Raw genomic sequence first — 14,605 nt, forward strand, 5'->3', positions numbered from 1 at the left:
AGTATATGTTGTCCTCCAAGTAAAAAGTAAAGTGAAACCTCACATCATCTGGGACTTCTCTGGCAGTCCAGTGGTTAAGACTTCACCTCCCAACACAGAGGGTGTGGGTTTGATCCCTGGTTAGGGAGCTATGATCCCACTGTCCCATGACCAAAAAACCAAAACATAAAACAGAAACGATATTATAACACATTAAATAAAGGCTTAAAAAATGGTCCACGTCAAAAAAAGTGTACTTCATTAGCAGCATGAGGGCATTTTAAAGAGTTCTGGCCAAGTGCCAAGGGTGGACTCCAGACAGGGGTGGGTTGAAGTACTAATGGCCAACCTCTGGGTTTATTAAGACTGGGTCTATGTGTTTGAACCTAAGTAGCAGGAAGCCATTTAAAAAAACATCTTTTTTTTTTTGATGTGGGGTTGGGAAGAATCTCTCAACTTGAGAGATCTAATAGGTAGTTTGTATGAAGATATGATTTAAAAAAAAATCAGATTGCTATATATAGTGTAGCTAAAGGGTTGCTGCAGGCCACCCTTTTTATTAGTGTTTTCCCCCGTGGCTAGGAGCTCTTTTCTACTTACCACATAAGCCACTTCAATGACAGATGATTGTTCAAAGTTTTCTTGGCACACCAACTTGAGAACTAACTACCGTCTTTCTAGTAGGTACCCGGGTCCTATGGGAATTTAATGCTTCGTCACGTAAAGACTTGTGAAGTGATGTCTATCAATCTAATTTGAAAAAATATTTGAGTCAAAATGTCCTTGAACCGTGCATTAGAGCTACCTTTATCTGAAGCTCTGATTGGGCATTTTAATGAGCAGCAGTCAAAAAATGCAAAGCTATTATTCTGACAGTAACTAAATACATTTCTCCTGACCATCTGTATACAGTCTTTATTGTCTAGTCAGCTGCTGATCTGATGCATCCATGGCTATACTTGGATGAGGACTTTGAGCCGCCATGGGAAGAACATTTTTTGAATTTCTTGTTTTCATTTGTGCCATGGTAGTGTTTTCATGCAAAGATTTGTTTTTTACATTGGGTTTGCATGTGCGTGTCACTTCAGTCATGTCTGACTCTATGCAACTCTATGGACTGTAGCCTGCCAGTCTCCACTGTCCATGGGATTCTCCAGGCAAGAATACTAGAGTGGGTTGCCCTCTTCCAGGGAATCTTCCCGACCCAGGTTTGACTACTTTTAATAAGTGTACATAAGCTAGAATCAGATTTATGAAAACCATGCATTTATAGATCAAAAGAAATGGGACGAAGGATGAAAAAGAAATCTCCAGAACATCGGAAGAACAGCTCTGAAACATTTGACTTCAGCAACAGGCCCCTTGGTCTCATTCACCCAGGGAACGACAGGTGAGTTTTTTGACCAGATGTTCTGATCTTGGACAAACCAGTGGTTTTCAAACAGGATTTGCACATTAGAATGTACAGATCCGTGGACTTAACTCCTGGAGATAACAGTTCATTTGGTTCAGGTTTTTTTTTTTTCCCTGAGACTCTGTGTTATTTAGGAACTCTCCCCAGGTAATTTGAAGACCTTGGACTCTTGTGGTGTCTAAGGTGTTTTCAATTCACAATGCTGGGGATTTTCTGGACAATCAGAAGCTGGGTAAGAAAAGGGAATTGACGGAGTTTCTTGTGTGTGCCAAATATGCTTTACATGTTTTCCCTCCTTTATTCCTGAACACCATCTTGCGAGATATATCACTCTCTTCCAATTTTAACCCAAGATTCCAAGTGGTTTGCAGAACTTAAAGGTCAGGCAGCTGCTGGAGGAAGAACATCTATTTGCATTCAGGTCATTTGACTTCCTCTGTTAGAACCATGATGAGGTTTGGAGCAGTGTAGTCAGAGAGAATTTAGCGGCCACCATCCTTTGAACAAGGCCATCATGCCCTCTTTGTCGTGGGGAGCACCTGTTTCCATGCAGATAAATGGAAACCTTTCCTGTTTATCTTCAGGGAGTGTCCATATGGGTAGTTGAGTGGGGAAGAACTGGATACTTTTTGAGAGTTTTGAAGTCAGATCCATTTGGACAAAACCATGGTGGTTCAGATGGTAAAGAATCTGCCTGCAATACAGGAGACCTAGGTTCGATTCCCAGGTCGAGAAGATCCTCTGGAGGAGGGAATGGCAACCCACTCCAGTATTCTTTCTTGGAGAATCCCATGGACAGAGGAACCTGGTGGGCAACAGTCCATGGGGTCACAAAGAATCGGACACAGCTGAATGACTAACACTTTCATGTCTTCAATAGTTCACAAGGAACAAGCCTGGTCATCCTGTTAGGAGTTGATACCATGTCTCTGAAAGGTTTGTTGTAACACGTTCGAGTCTGAATGAGGGAACTCCACACATGGTCTCGAATGTTTCTCCAGGAAGCAAGTGAGACATGATGGGGTCTGGAAGGGAAGATCTGGAGGCTGGCCTGGACTTAGTACCCTGCTTCAGGGTCAGGCCTTGCCTTCTGGACCTATATCTGCTGCTTGGAATCTTGGAGACATTCCTTGATGGCTCTAAACTTGATATACAATGCGAATAATGCATCTCTCTTAGAGATGAGTGTGTGTGAGCTGCGACAGTGTAGTTCTAGCACCTCGGTCATGGTAAATGCCCTCGTCACACAAGTGGAAGAGCAAGAGGCTCCACCATGGAGCCTGGTGGGAGGCAGGGGGATGCCTGTAGCTGCGTCAAGGCAGGAGGTAGCAAAGAGGCAGAAACATCACTTGCTTGAGTGCTGTGCCCTCCACTCCCTTAACGAATTCATGTTTTCTCAGTCCATGGCACGAAAGGTTCTTTAACAAGAGTGCTGCTTCCAGGGTGGTGTGTGGGCCAGCAGCCCAGACCAGCCTGGTGCTCGTTAGAACTGCAGATTTCCGAGTCCACCCTAGACCTATACTACTCTCCAGGTGTTTCTTAACTTTTTTAAGTTAAAATAATTGTAGAAGTGATTTTTTTCCCTTTTTTTCAAATCCTTTTCCCATTGAGGTTGTTGCACAACATTGAGCAGAATTCCCTCTGCTATACAGAGGGTCTTTGCTGGTTAGCCATTTTAAACATAGTGGTGTGTGCAAGTTAATTCCAACCTCCTGGTGTCTCAGATGCTCTCGAAAGGCTGGGCAGCTCTGCTTCCCGAGGCAGTCTCCCTCTGTGTGAGTCGCGTCTGGGAAGTTGCTTGGTCACTGAAGAGTGTGTGTCCAGGCTCAGCCATGCTGGCTTTGGAGTGTAGGTTCTTCCTGCAGGATGCTGTAGATGGTGGCAGGTGAAAGACGCGGAGAATGAAGGAAAAAAGAAAATCTTTCCTAGAAACATTAAGTGATAACATGCCCTCCCTATCCACAGGAGCTCTGGGACGTGGCGTGGAGAATGCGTAATAATGGATGCCGAGCAGGGATGCTCATGAAAGGACAGTGGGTACCACGAGGGCAGACAGGATGATGGGATGGGGGTTGAGAGGATGTGTCTGAGGCCCCCCTGGGAGGGAAGTGGAGACCCCTCCACCCCCCACTGAGCATGCTGATCAGGGCAGTTGCTCTTAGGGAGGGGAATTGCAGTGGGCCCTGATCCAAGAATGACTTTGAGGGAAGTTTCCAACACAGAAAAAGATCCACCTGCCAGACTCTGCTTGCTTAACCGGAGTTCATGGTGGCGGCTCAATCGCCACCATGGGCTTTGGGAAGATTTCCCATCTTGCTGTGGTCTCCATGGAATCGGACTGAGTGGATATTTTGCCTTTAAAATATCTTAAGAAATTGAGCAAGATGAAAATCCACCTTGATAACCGCTAAATTGGGCACGATGCTGCTTTCTGTCTTCTTCCTATGAATGAGCTTATTTGGCGTGCTTATCCTATGCAGGGTCCTTCCTGTTTGTTACCTCACTGCATCCCAGCTATAACTCAGAGGTTACCATCCTTATACCCATTTTACAGAGGAAACTGTCTCAGAGCAGTTATGGCATTTTTCCAAGACACACAGCTGAGTGAGTGATGAAGCTGGGATTCAGAACCAAATCAGGCCTGTTAGAAAACTTCCTTCTATACTAAGTGCAGGCTTTCTCCATTGGTGGTTTAGTTGTTATCTTGTGTCTGACTCCTGTGACCCCTTGGACTGTAGCCCGCCAGGCTCCTCTGCCCATGGGATTCTCCAGGCAGGAATACTGGAGTGGGTTGCCATTTCCTTCTGCAGGGGGCTTTCTCTACTTGGCTGTTAGAAAAAAACAAAGGTGGCATATGTGATGACCTTTATAATGTATATACTGAAAGTCATAGCATGTATCCCCTACCCTCCCTAATTCCATGGGTACTTATTTATTGATTGATCACAGACTGCTCCTTGCATGGTATAATTGTTGTTAGGCAGGATATGGAGAAGTTTGAGAAATTTATGATCCAGCAGAGGAGAAAAGATAGGTGTATGCTTTTGATCAGAAAGCAGCTGTTACGTGTCACAAGAGTTTAGATCTAAGAATTTTCTCTTAGGCAGGAGAAAGCACCTTTCTTGTGACAAACCAAAAAATAAGTAAATAAATAAAAAACAAAAAACCCCAAATCTTTAGGAAGCATATTAAGATAACACTTTTGTGGTAAATGGCATTGTTTCATTTTACATTTTCAGAATGTGTTAAAAATTGTTTGCAGGAGTATGTTGCATATGTGTGTCCTGAGTTGGAAAAACAATTAGAACAGGGAGTGTATCAAAAAATACTAGACATTTGCCCCTTCTTGGGGGCTTTCCAGGTAGCACTAGTGGTAAAGACCCTGCCTGCCAATGCAGGAGACGTAAGGGATGTGGGTTTGATCCCTGGGTCAGGAAGATTCCCTGGAAAAGGAAATGATGACCCGCTCCAGTATTCTTGGCTTGGGAAATTCCATGAACAGAGGAGCCTGGTGGGCTACAGTCCATGGGGTTGAAGAGTCAGATACAAACGAAGGGCCTTAGCACGTACGCACTCTTCGTCTTGAATAACTTCTGTATAAGGCCCACCTGCCACTAGAGATAATAGAACTCTCACCAAAGAATCTCACCCAATGGGGAAGAAGTTACTACTGTGGTTTTTTTTGGGGGGCGGGGAGAAGCATGGAAAAATATATATCAACACTCTTACTTGGAAGCAGTGTAATTTTGGTTTTAGTAGCAGAAAAGAGAATAATACCCTGGCTTCTTTGCTATTATCAGAAAACATGCTTCTGTGTTTATCTTGAGGTAAGGTTTTTTCATATCCTGTTGGGAGTCTGTAGTAACAATTATTTTCTATGATATTATTTGGCCATCATTCTTTGAAGTTCATGTCTCTGGTCTTATTCTTAATTGTTTTTACATTTTTTATGACTAACGTTTAATAGTGACCACCCATTAAAACTATTGCAGGACCTAAGTGTATTATAAATTTATCTGATGTATTATTGCTTCTGGATTAGAAGATGGAAAATAATTACAGTTCTTGTTGTAATGCTATTATGATGATGATTTAGTATTTCCCCAGTTTATGTAATTTGGTTCTTTTCTTCATTCGTTTCTTTATTTGCTGCACAGGATATTCGCCTACTTATATTGAAGAGAAATAAACTCTCAGAGCTGTTGATTTGAGAACCCTTTTACAATGCCATTGTAATCTATTTAGTTCCCAGACATTTCTTAGCAGATCAAAGGAATTTCCTGGCCACTCCCAGAGGTCTGACTGACTTTTATCTATCCTGATGAAGGTTCCTCAGCTTACTTGGGTCTGTTCTTGGCCCTAAGTGAATTAGTGAACCAGAATTTCAGTAAAGGAAAACAAACAACACTGCATTCATTTCTCAAGGAGATCAGTCCTGGGTGTTCATTGGAAGGACTGATGCTGAAGCTGAAGCTCTAATACTTTGGCCACCTGATGCGAACAGTTGACTCATTGGAAAAGACCCTGATGCTGGGAGGGATTGGGGGCAGGAGGAGAAGGGGACGACAGAGCATGAGATGGCTGGATGGCATCACCGACTCGATGGACATGAGTTTGAGTAAACTCTGGGAGTTGGTGATGGACAGGGAGGCCTGGCGTGCTGCGATTCATGGGGTCGCAAAGAGTCAGACACGATTGAGGGACTGAACTGAGCTGAACCTTACAATTCAGCAGGTACTGCCTAAGGTTGTTGCTATGATGTGAGAGCAAACTTAAGTCTGCAGAGCCTATGCTGCTGCTAAGTCGCTTCAGTTGTGTCCGACTCTGTGCGACGCCATAGACATCAGCCCACCAGGCTCCCTCATCTCTGGGATTCTCCAGGCAAGAACACGGGAGTGGGTTGCCATTTCCTTCTCCAATGAGTGAAAGTGAAAAGCCTATAGTTGGCAATATTTAAGGGAAATATATGGGTCTTTCATGCCATTCATTTCAGAGAGGATTTTTTTTTTTCATTTATTTTTATTAGTTGGAGGCTAATTACTTTACAATATTGCAGTGGTTTTTGCCATACATTGACATGAATCAGCCATGGATTTACATGTGTTCCCCATCCTGAACCCCCCTCACACCTCCCTCCCCATCTGATCCCTCTGGGTCTTCCCAGTGCACCAGCCCTCAGCACTTGTCTCATGCATCCAACCTGGGCTGGTGGTCTGTTTCACCCTTGATAGTATACTTGTTTCAATGCTATTCTCTCAGAACATCCCACCCTTGCCTTCTCCCACAGAGTCCAAAAGTCTGTTCTATACATCTGTGTCTCTTTTTCTGTCTTGCATATAGGGTTATCATTACCATCTTTTTAAATTCCATATATATGCGTTAGTATACTATATTGGTCTTTATCTTTCTGGCTTACTTCACTCTGTACAATGGGCTCCAGTTTCATCCATCTCATTAGAACTGATTCAAATGAATTCTTTTTAATGGCTGAGTAATATTCCATGGTGCATATGTACCGCAGCTTTCTTATCCATTCATCTGCTGATGGGCATCTAGGCTGCTTCCATGTCCTGGCTATTATAAACAGTGCTGCGATGAACATTGGGGTGCATGTGTCTCTTTCATATCTGCTTTCCTCGGTGTGTATGCCCAGGAGTGGGATTGCTGGGTCATATGGCAGTTCTATTTCCAGTTTTTTAAGGAATCTCCACACTGTTCTTCATAGTGGCTGGACTAGTTTGCATTCCCACCAACAGTGTAAGAGGGTTCCCTTTTCTCCACACCCTCTCCAGCATTTATTGCTTGTAGACTTTTGGATAGCAGCCATCCTGACTGGTGTGTAATGGTACCTCATTGTGGTTTTGATTTACATTTCTCTGATAATGAGTGATGTTGAGCATCTTTTCATGTGTTTGTTAAGCCATCTGTATGTCTTCTTTGGAGAAATGTCTGTTTAGTTCTTTGGCCCATTTTTTGATTGGGTCATTTATTTTTCTGGAATTGAACTGCAGGAGTTGCTTGTATATTTTTGAAATTAATCCTTTGTCTGTTGCTTTGTTTGCTATTATTTTCTCCCATTCTGAGGGCTGTCTTTTCACCTTGCTTATAGTTTCCTTTGTTTTGCAAAAGCTTTTAAGTTTAATTAGGTCCCATTTGTTTATTTTTGCTTTTATTTCCAATATTCTGGGAGGTGGGTCATAGAGGATCCTGCTGTGATTTATGTCAGAGAGTGTTTTGCCTATGTTCTCTCTAGGAGTTTTATAGTTTCTGGTCTTACATTTAGATCTTTAATCCATTTTGAGTTTATTTTTGTGTATGGTGTTAGAAGGTATTCTAGTTTCATTCTTTTACAAGTGGTTGACCAGTTTTCCCAGCACCACTTGTTAAAGAGGTTGTCTTTTTTCCATTGTATATCCTTGCCTCCTTTGTCGAAGATAAGGTGTCCATAGGTTCGTGGATTTATCTCTGGGCTTTCTATTCTGTTCCATTGATCTATATTTCTGTCTTTGTGCCAGTACCATACTGTCTTGATGACTGTGGCTTTGTAGTAGAGTCTGAAGTCAGGCAGGTTGATTCCTCCAGTTCCATTCTTCTTTTTCAAGATTGCTTTGGCTATTCAAGGTTTTTTTGTATTTCCATACAAATTGTGAAGTTATTTGTTCTAGTTCTGTGAAAAATACCGTTGGTAGCTTGATAGGGATTGCATTGAATCTATAGATTGCTTTGGGTAGTATAGCCATTTTCAGGGAGGATTTTTGTTTGTTTTGTTTTTGGCCATTTGTTTGTGCAATGTAGAATCTTATTAGTTCTCTGACTGGGGATCAAACCCAGGCCCCCTGCATTGAAAGTGCTGAGTCTTACCCACTGAACCACCAGGGAAGTCCCATGCCCTTAGTTTCAAATGCATTTGTAACAGTTTGTAGATATGCATGGGTGAAACAAATGCTTCTCCAACCAAGCAAGCAACCAACCAGCATGTTCACCCCAATATCATTGATTTCTATGGATCGTTTCATAGTGCGTGACTTGACACAAAGTTATTAACTAAATAATATGTTTTAACCTTTACTAAGCAGTATCCTAAGGATGTCCACTGTTTTAAATCCTCAACAAAATGTTTAAAGCCAACAAAGTCTTCAGCAGACCACTGCTTGTGATCTTCACATTCATAGTCATTTTTTTTTTTCAGTAAGTGTGCTTTGAGCCCTTAAGTGCTAAACACTCAGACACATTGCTGAATAAGTCTTTATCCTTACGGTGTAGGTTTGTATTTTATAGTCTGTCGGCTCAGGGGTCTCAGAAAGGCCATCTTTTCTCAAAGTAGTTTCTGAAGTTAAAAGAGAAAAGGTCATCTTGTGATTTAACCCGTGTTCTCGTCTTCCCCTGACCACATGATGGGCTTTAAGGAGAAGAGGGGATGACCAGAGAATACCTTTTGAGAGCAAATGACTTTCCAGCACAGGACAGGGGCCAGCACTCTCAGGGTAAATGAAACCATAAAGTCAAGCCAGGCAATTGGTAGACAAGAATAAATCACTTGTGGGCATGGGAGAGGCTTCCAGATTTTCACAAGATCAAGAGCTCTAAGTGGCATTTAAGCACTTTGCTGCTTAATTTTACATCGCAGCACTGTTTATAATAGCCAGGACATGGAAACAACCTAGATGCCCATCAGCAGATGAATGGATAAGGAAGCTGTGGTACATATACACCATGGAATATTACTCAGCCGTTAAAAAGAATTCATTTGAATCAGTTCTAATGAGATGGATGAAACTGGAGCCCATTATACAGAGTGAGGTGAGCCAGAAAGATAAAGAACATTACAGCATACTAACACATATATACGGAATTTAGAAAGATGGTAACGATAACCCTATATGCAAAAGAGAAAAAGAGACACAGAAGTACAGAACAGACTTTTGAACTCTGTGGGAGAAGGGGAGGGTGGGATGTTTCGAAAGAACAGCATGTATATTATCTGTGGTGAAACAGACCACCAGCCCAGGTGGGAGGCATGAGTCAAGTGCTCGGGCCTGTTGGGCTGGGAAGATCCAGAGGAATTGGGTGGAGAGGGAGGTGGGATGGGAGACCGGGATGGGGAATTCGTGTAACTCTATGGCTGATTCACATCAATGTATGACAAAACCCACTGAAAAATAAAAAAATTAAAAAAAAAAAAAAAAAAAGAATAAAATAATAAGTAAAAAAAAAAAAAAAGAAAGAACCCATATAAGTTGATACTGTGCTTCTAACTGAAAATGTGAGAGATGGAAACAATGGAAACAGTGACAGACTTTATTTTTTGGGGCTCCAAAATCACTGCAGATGGTGACTGCAGCCGTGAAATTAAAAGACGCTTGCTCCTTGGAAGAAAAGCTATGACCAACCTAGACAGCATATTAAAAAGCAGAGACATTACCTTGCTGACAAAGTTTCATCTAGTCAAAACTATGGTTTTCCCAGTGGTCATGTATGGATATGAGAGTTGGACCATAAAGAAAGCTGAGCACTGAAGAATTGATACTTTTGAACTGTGGTGTTGGAGAAGATTCTTGAGAGTCCCTTGGACTACAAGGAGGTTGAAACAGTCCATCCTAAAGGAAATCAGTCCTGAATGTTCATTGGAAGGACTGATGCTGAGGCTGAAACTCCAGTATTTTGGCCACCTGATGGGAAGAACTGACTCCTTGGAAAAGACCCTGATGCTGGGAAGGATTGAAGGCAGGAGGAGAAGGGGATGACAGAGGATGAGATGGTTGGATGGCATCACTGACTCGATGGACATGAGTTTGAGTAAGCTCTGGGAGTGGTGATGGACAGGGAAGCCTGGCATGCTGCGGTCCATGGGGTCGCAGAGAGTCCGACACGACTGAGTGACTGAAAATGAGCTATCCTTCAAAAAATGCGTTTGTTTAATGACGGGCTCCTGAAAATTTGTGAGAAGGCTATCACAGGCTTAGTTAGCCCTTGTGGTTTCCAGCCTCATTTCAAAAAGATAAAACAAATGTCGCAGTCTTTGCATTTTGAATGCCCACCAGTTCCCCCGGCCACCTGACATTCCTGGGTTCCTGTTTCTCCATTTCTGGGTTTTGTTTGCTCTGTAAATGCCTATTTGATTTAATGTGCTGGGCCTGGGTGATGTGAGAGATGGAATGATGACTGACTGACTGAATGAATAAATAAAAAGTAAGTAAATGAAAAAAAGTCACGTGCTTCATCCTTCAGGGCCTTGTCCAGCTAACTTTGTAGTAGGTGTTGGTAGAGCGCCTCTCTGTATCTTAATTCCTCCATGTCTAACAGCATAAGAGAACTTTGAGGGAAAGTTTCCTGAGATGTTATTATCACTACTGAGATGGAAGGGGATGACAGAGGATGAGATGGTTGTGAAAGGTTGTTGCTGAATCACGTAAAGACGCTAGGATTCTTGGCCTCCAGAGGAGAAGAATTCAATCCCGGGCCAGAGACGAGGCTGGATCACTCAGAGCTTTTGTGCAATGAAGTTTTATTAACGTATAAAGGAGATAGAGAAAGCTTCTGACGTAGACATCAGAAGGGGGTAGAAAGAGTACCCCCTTGCTAGCCTTAGCACTGGAATTATATACTCTCAAATTAGTTATTACAGTGAATCAAAAGAATGTCTAGAGGTTGTAAAGACCTCACCAGACCCACTCCCATGATTTACATTTTGAGATAACAGAATTAGCCAGAGGGTTTTTTCCAGAGACTGTGTTCAAGCAGGATACATTATTGGTATATAATCCTAAGGAACGTAGAGGGGGAAAAAAGTTTGTCCTTTCTTCCTCCTTGAGAATTCCAGACCCCTCTCTCCATGGGGACCCCTAGACTTCTTATCAACCTGCCTAGGAATTGACTCTCTCAGTTGGATGGCATCACCCACTCAATGAATGTAAGTTTGACTAAGCTCTGGGAGTTGGTGATGGACAGGGAGGTCTGGTGTGCTGCAGTCCATGGGGTTGCAAAGAGTCGGACGTGTCTGAGCAACTGAACTGAGATGGAATGGATTGAAGAATGTTAGAAACACTTGTAGGTCAGAGGAATAAAACATATGTAGGATTCGTTGCTGATGGGGGAAGAGAAACGAAGGGAGTCCTTTGGGCTCCTCTCCCCAGCATTATCCTCATGAGCCCCTCCCATGTTAGGAGGATTTGGCCCTGTGATTCACGGGGCCATGTGTCATTTGGGGTCTCCTTTCCCTATCTGTGGCCAAATGTGGAAGGGCTTGTGTTCCCAGGGACGGCTGGAGGACTCTGCGGGGCAGGCCCGCTGGCCTTTCCTGCTCACAGCGTGGATGGGACCCCCGGGCGCGTGCTCAGGGGTCTGCGTCAATGCTCAGAGAGGCTGGCTTCCTGGAGCGCTGTGGGTCCGCCCCACAGACCCGGGATAGGTTGGACTGGAGACTCTGGGAAACCTCAATGAACCACTGTAGTTAAACTTCGTACCCAGGCACTGTCTGCCAAAGAGTTCTGGATTTGGAAGTAGTCAAAACACTTGAAAACTTCCCCACCTATTTATAAAAATGATGCCAATGATTATTTCCTTCAGCTGGGAACCCCAGAGAGGGATGGGGGTGAGGGGCAGGACCCAGAACCGATGCTGTCCTCCCACTTCAAGTCACTGGGACGGTCCAGTAGTCTTTCTTTTTCTGTGTGTTCGGTACCCATTCTGCACTTAGCAGTGAGTGGTGATGGCTGTGTGCTTGTTTGCCTGATTAGGCTGTGGGTGAGCGGATTGAAGGTTATACATTTGTGGGTCTCCAGCAGCACCTAATAGAGTATTTTAAAGCATGTCTTATTGCACTTTTTCCCCTCAAATGTGAAAGACTTTTATGTAGCATCTCGTGTCCTTAGGAGCAGGACTTTCATGAGGCAGAGGGCAGACCTGTGTGCAATTATTGGGCAGGTTTGTAGTTTGCATTGCACTTTGAGTAGATGAGGGACTCTCCAAAGCACAGCTCTGCTTCCCCTGGTGGGTGGCTTTCTCCTCTCATTCTTCCCCTTTGCTATTTTTGGAGATGAAAATCAGAGGAGGGAGCTGCAGGTTGAGATGATGTGGAAGAAACCAGAAAGCAAAGAGAACAGGTAGATGTATTCAGTCCTATTTCATTCACAACTCAAACTCTGATTAGGAGAATGTGACCTTTCCCTGTAAAAAGAATTATCAAGATTCTCTGGTTGATGGGCTCAGAGAAAGGAGAGGCAGGGAGAAATGCTATAGTCTTTTGCAAGGTGATAGACAAAAGTCATTCTTGTTTTGTTTTTTTTTTTAAGTTTTTTTTTGATGTGGACCACTTTCAAAGCCTTTACTGAATTTGTTACAGTATTGCTTCTGCTTTTTGTTTTGCATGTGGGATCTTAGCTGCCCTATCAGAGATTGAACCCACACCCACTCCATTAGAAGTGAAGTCTTAACCACTGGTGGTGGTTTTTCAGTCCCCAAGTCATGTCCAACTCTTTGTGACCCCACAGACTGAAGCACGCCAGGCATGCCTGTCCTTTACTATCTCCTGGAGCTTGCTCAAACTCATGTCCATTGAGTCGATGATGCCATCCTCTTTGCCCCTTTCTCTTCCTGCCCTAAATCTTTCCCAGCATCAGGATCTTTACCAGTGAGTCGGTTCTTCACATCAGGACTGCCACTGCATCACCAGGGAAGTCCCGACATTTGTCATTTTTGACCTGACTTGTCCCTGACCATCCTCTTTCCTCAGAGCCCCCTTCCTTCTCCAGCAGAGAGAGACACCAGCAATTCCCCTGCAGGCCAGGCTTCCCACTCCTGAGAATTCCCCACAAGGAGAAAAGTGAAAGTGAAGTCACTTAGTCATGTCCGACTCTTTGCAACCCCATGGACTGTAGCCCACCACGCTCCTCTGTCCATGGGATTTTCCAGACAAGAAAACTGAACGGGGTTGCCATTCCCTTCTCCAGAGGATCTTCCCGACCCAGGGATCGAACCTGGGTCTCCTGCATTGTAAGCAGATGCTTTACCGTCTGAGCCACCAGGGAAGTGGAAGAAGCAATCAATTAACTCAGGATACTTTTCCAGTCCAAGATGTGTTGGGTTTCTTTGAAAAAGAGATGAGCTAAATGGGTGGTGAAAGAATTAACTCTGTGTGGGGAAGCAGTGGGTATATCTGAAAAGAGTGAGGAAGGGTGGAAAATGAGTCAGAGAGAAGGTGTAGTTGAAAATGAAAGCTCGTTAAGAAATTGGCTGGAAAGTTAACCAGAGCCAGGGGGAGGGCTGGTTCTATCAGTTCATTAAGATTTCACCCTGCAATAGTCCTCTGTAACTTTTCCTCTTTAACCCCTAAAACACTAGTATATATATTTTTTAGTTAGTATATATTATAACTGAAGTTAATATTATGAGAAAAAATTAAGTGTTTTAGTAGATTCTTTGTGCCTTGTTGAGAGAAGGATGCTGTCACGTGGAGAGAGAGATGGTGGTTGAATTGCCAATTCAGTAATGGCCATTGCTCACTTCCTCAGGTGAGGGAAAAGAACAAACCAAAATCAGCTGGCACAACTTAATAGATGATAAGTTAAGGTCCAAGACTCTGCTTGGGGCTGCGGTGGATGAAGAAAGTGTGGTCAATGACCAGTGGGCTTATGGTCTCATTGTAAAGTGTCTGAGCCCTTGGGAGATAACGATACTACAAGATTATTTTTGGCAAAAATGTCAAATGAACAAGTCATGGGTATATGGTATAAGTATTCAGAGGAGGTGGAGCTCATTTTCACCTGCAAGCGTCAGAAGAAGCTTTGTTGAGGGCAGTTAGGTGGTGAACCATAAATGACGCAGCATGTCAAAGAAAAACCAGAGTTGGACAGTAATTAAAGTGATAAAAACAGATTTTAATCAGGACACTTGGAGTAGGGGGAAAAACCTCAGTATTGAACTAGACTCAGTTCTAGGTACGGTGTGGGTAAGTGGTGAGTGTAGATTTATGACCAAATAAGTAGTGGGGGCGTGCTGTGATTCATGGGGTCACAAAGAGTCAAACACGACTGACCAACTGAACGGAACTGAAGTAGTGGGGTGGGGAGAGGAATCACGGGGTAGTAGGGATTCTGGGTAACCTGACCCAAAGGATTCTTGCTGAAGACAGGCCAGGGTTATTAGACATCACCTGGGGGGTGGAGTGGAGGATAGGGAACCTATCAGATATTGGAGAGGGTGGTTCTGGTTAAC

The 14,605-nt window shown here is 43.5% G+C and overlaps 1 protein-coding gene and 1 non-coding gene across 2 annotated transcripts in view; one reads left to right on the forward strand and one right to left on the reverse strand.

Annotated features, from left to right (window-relative positions):
- Positions 1–14,605, forward strand: part of NRG1 (neuregulin 1) — a 1,100,563-nt gene that overhangs the window by 16,225 nt on the left and 1,069,733 nt on the right. The gene's annotated exons all lie outside the window — the stretch shown is intronic.
- Positions 13,348–13,419, reverse strand: TRNAC-ACA (transfer RNA cysteine (anticodon ACA)). The gene has a single exon. It is a non-coding gene; the product is annotated as a tRNA-Cys (tRNA).

Source organism: Muntiacus reevesi, chromosome 10, assembly GCF_963930625.1.
Source record: "Muntiacus reevesi chromosome 10, mMunRee1.1, whole genome shotgun sequence".
NCBI classification, from domain to species: Eukaryota; Metazoa; Chordata; class Mammalia; order Artiodactyla; family Cervidae; genus Muntiacus; species Muntiacus reevesi.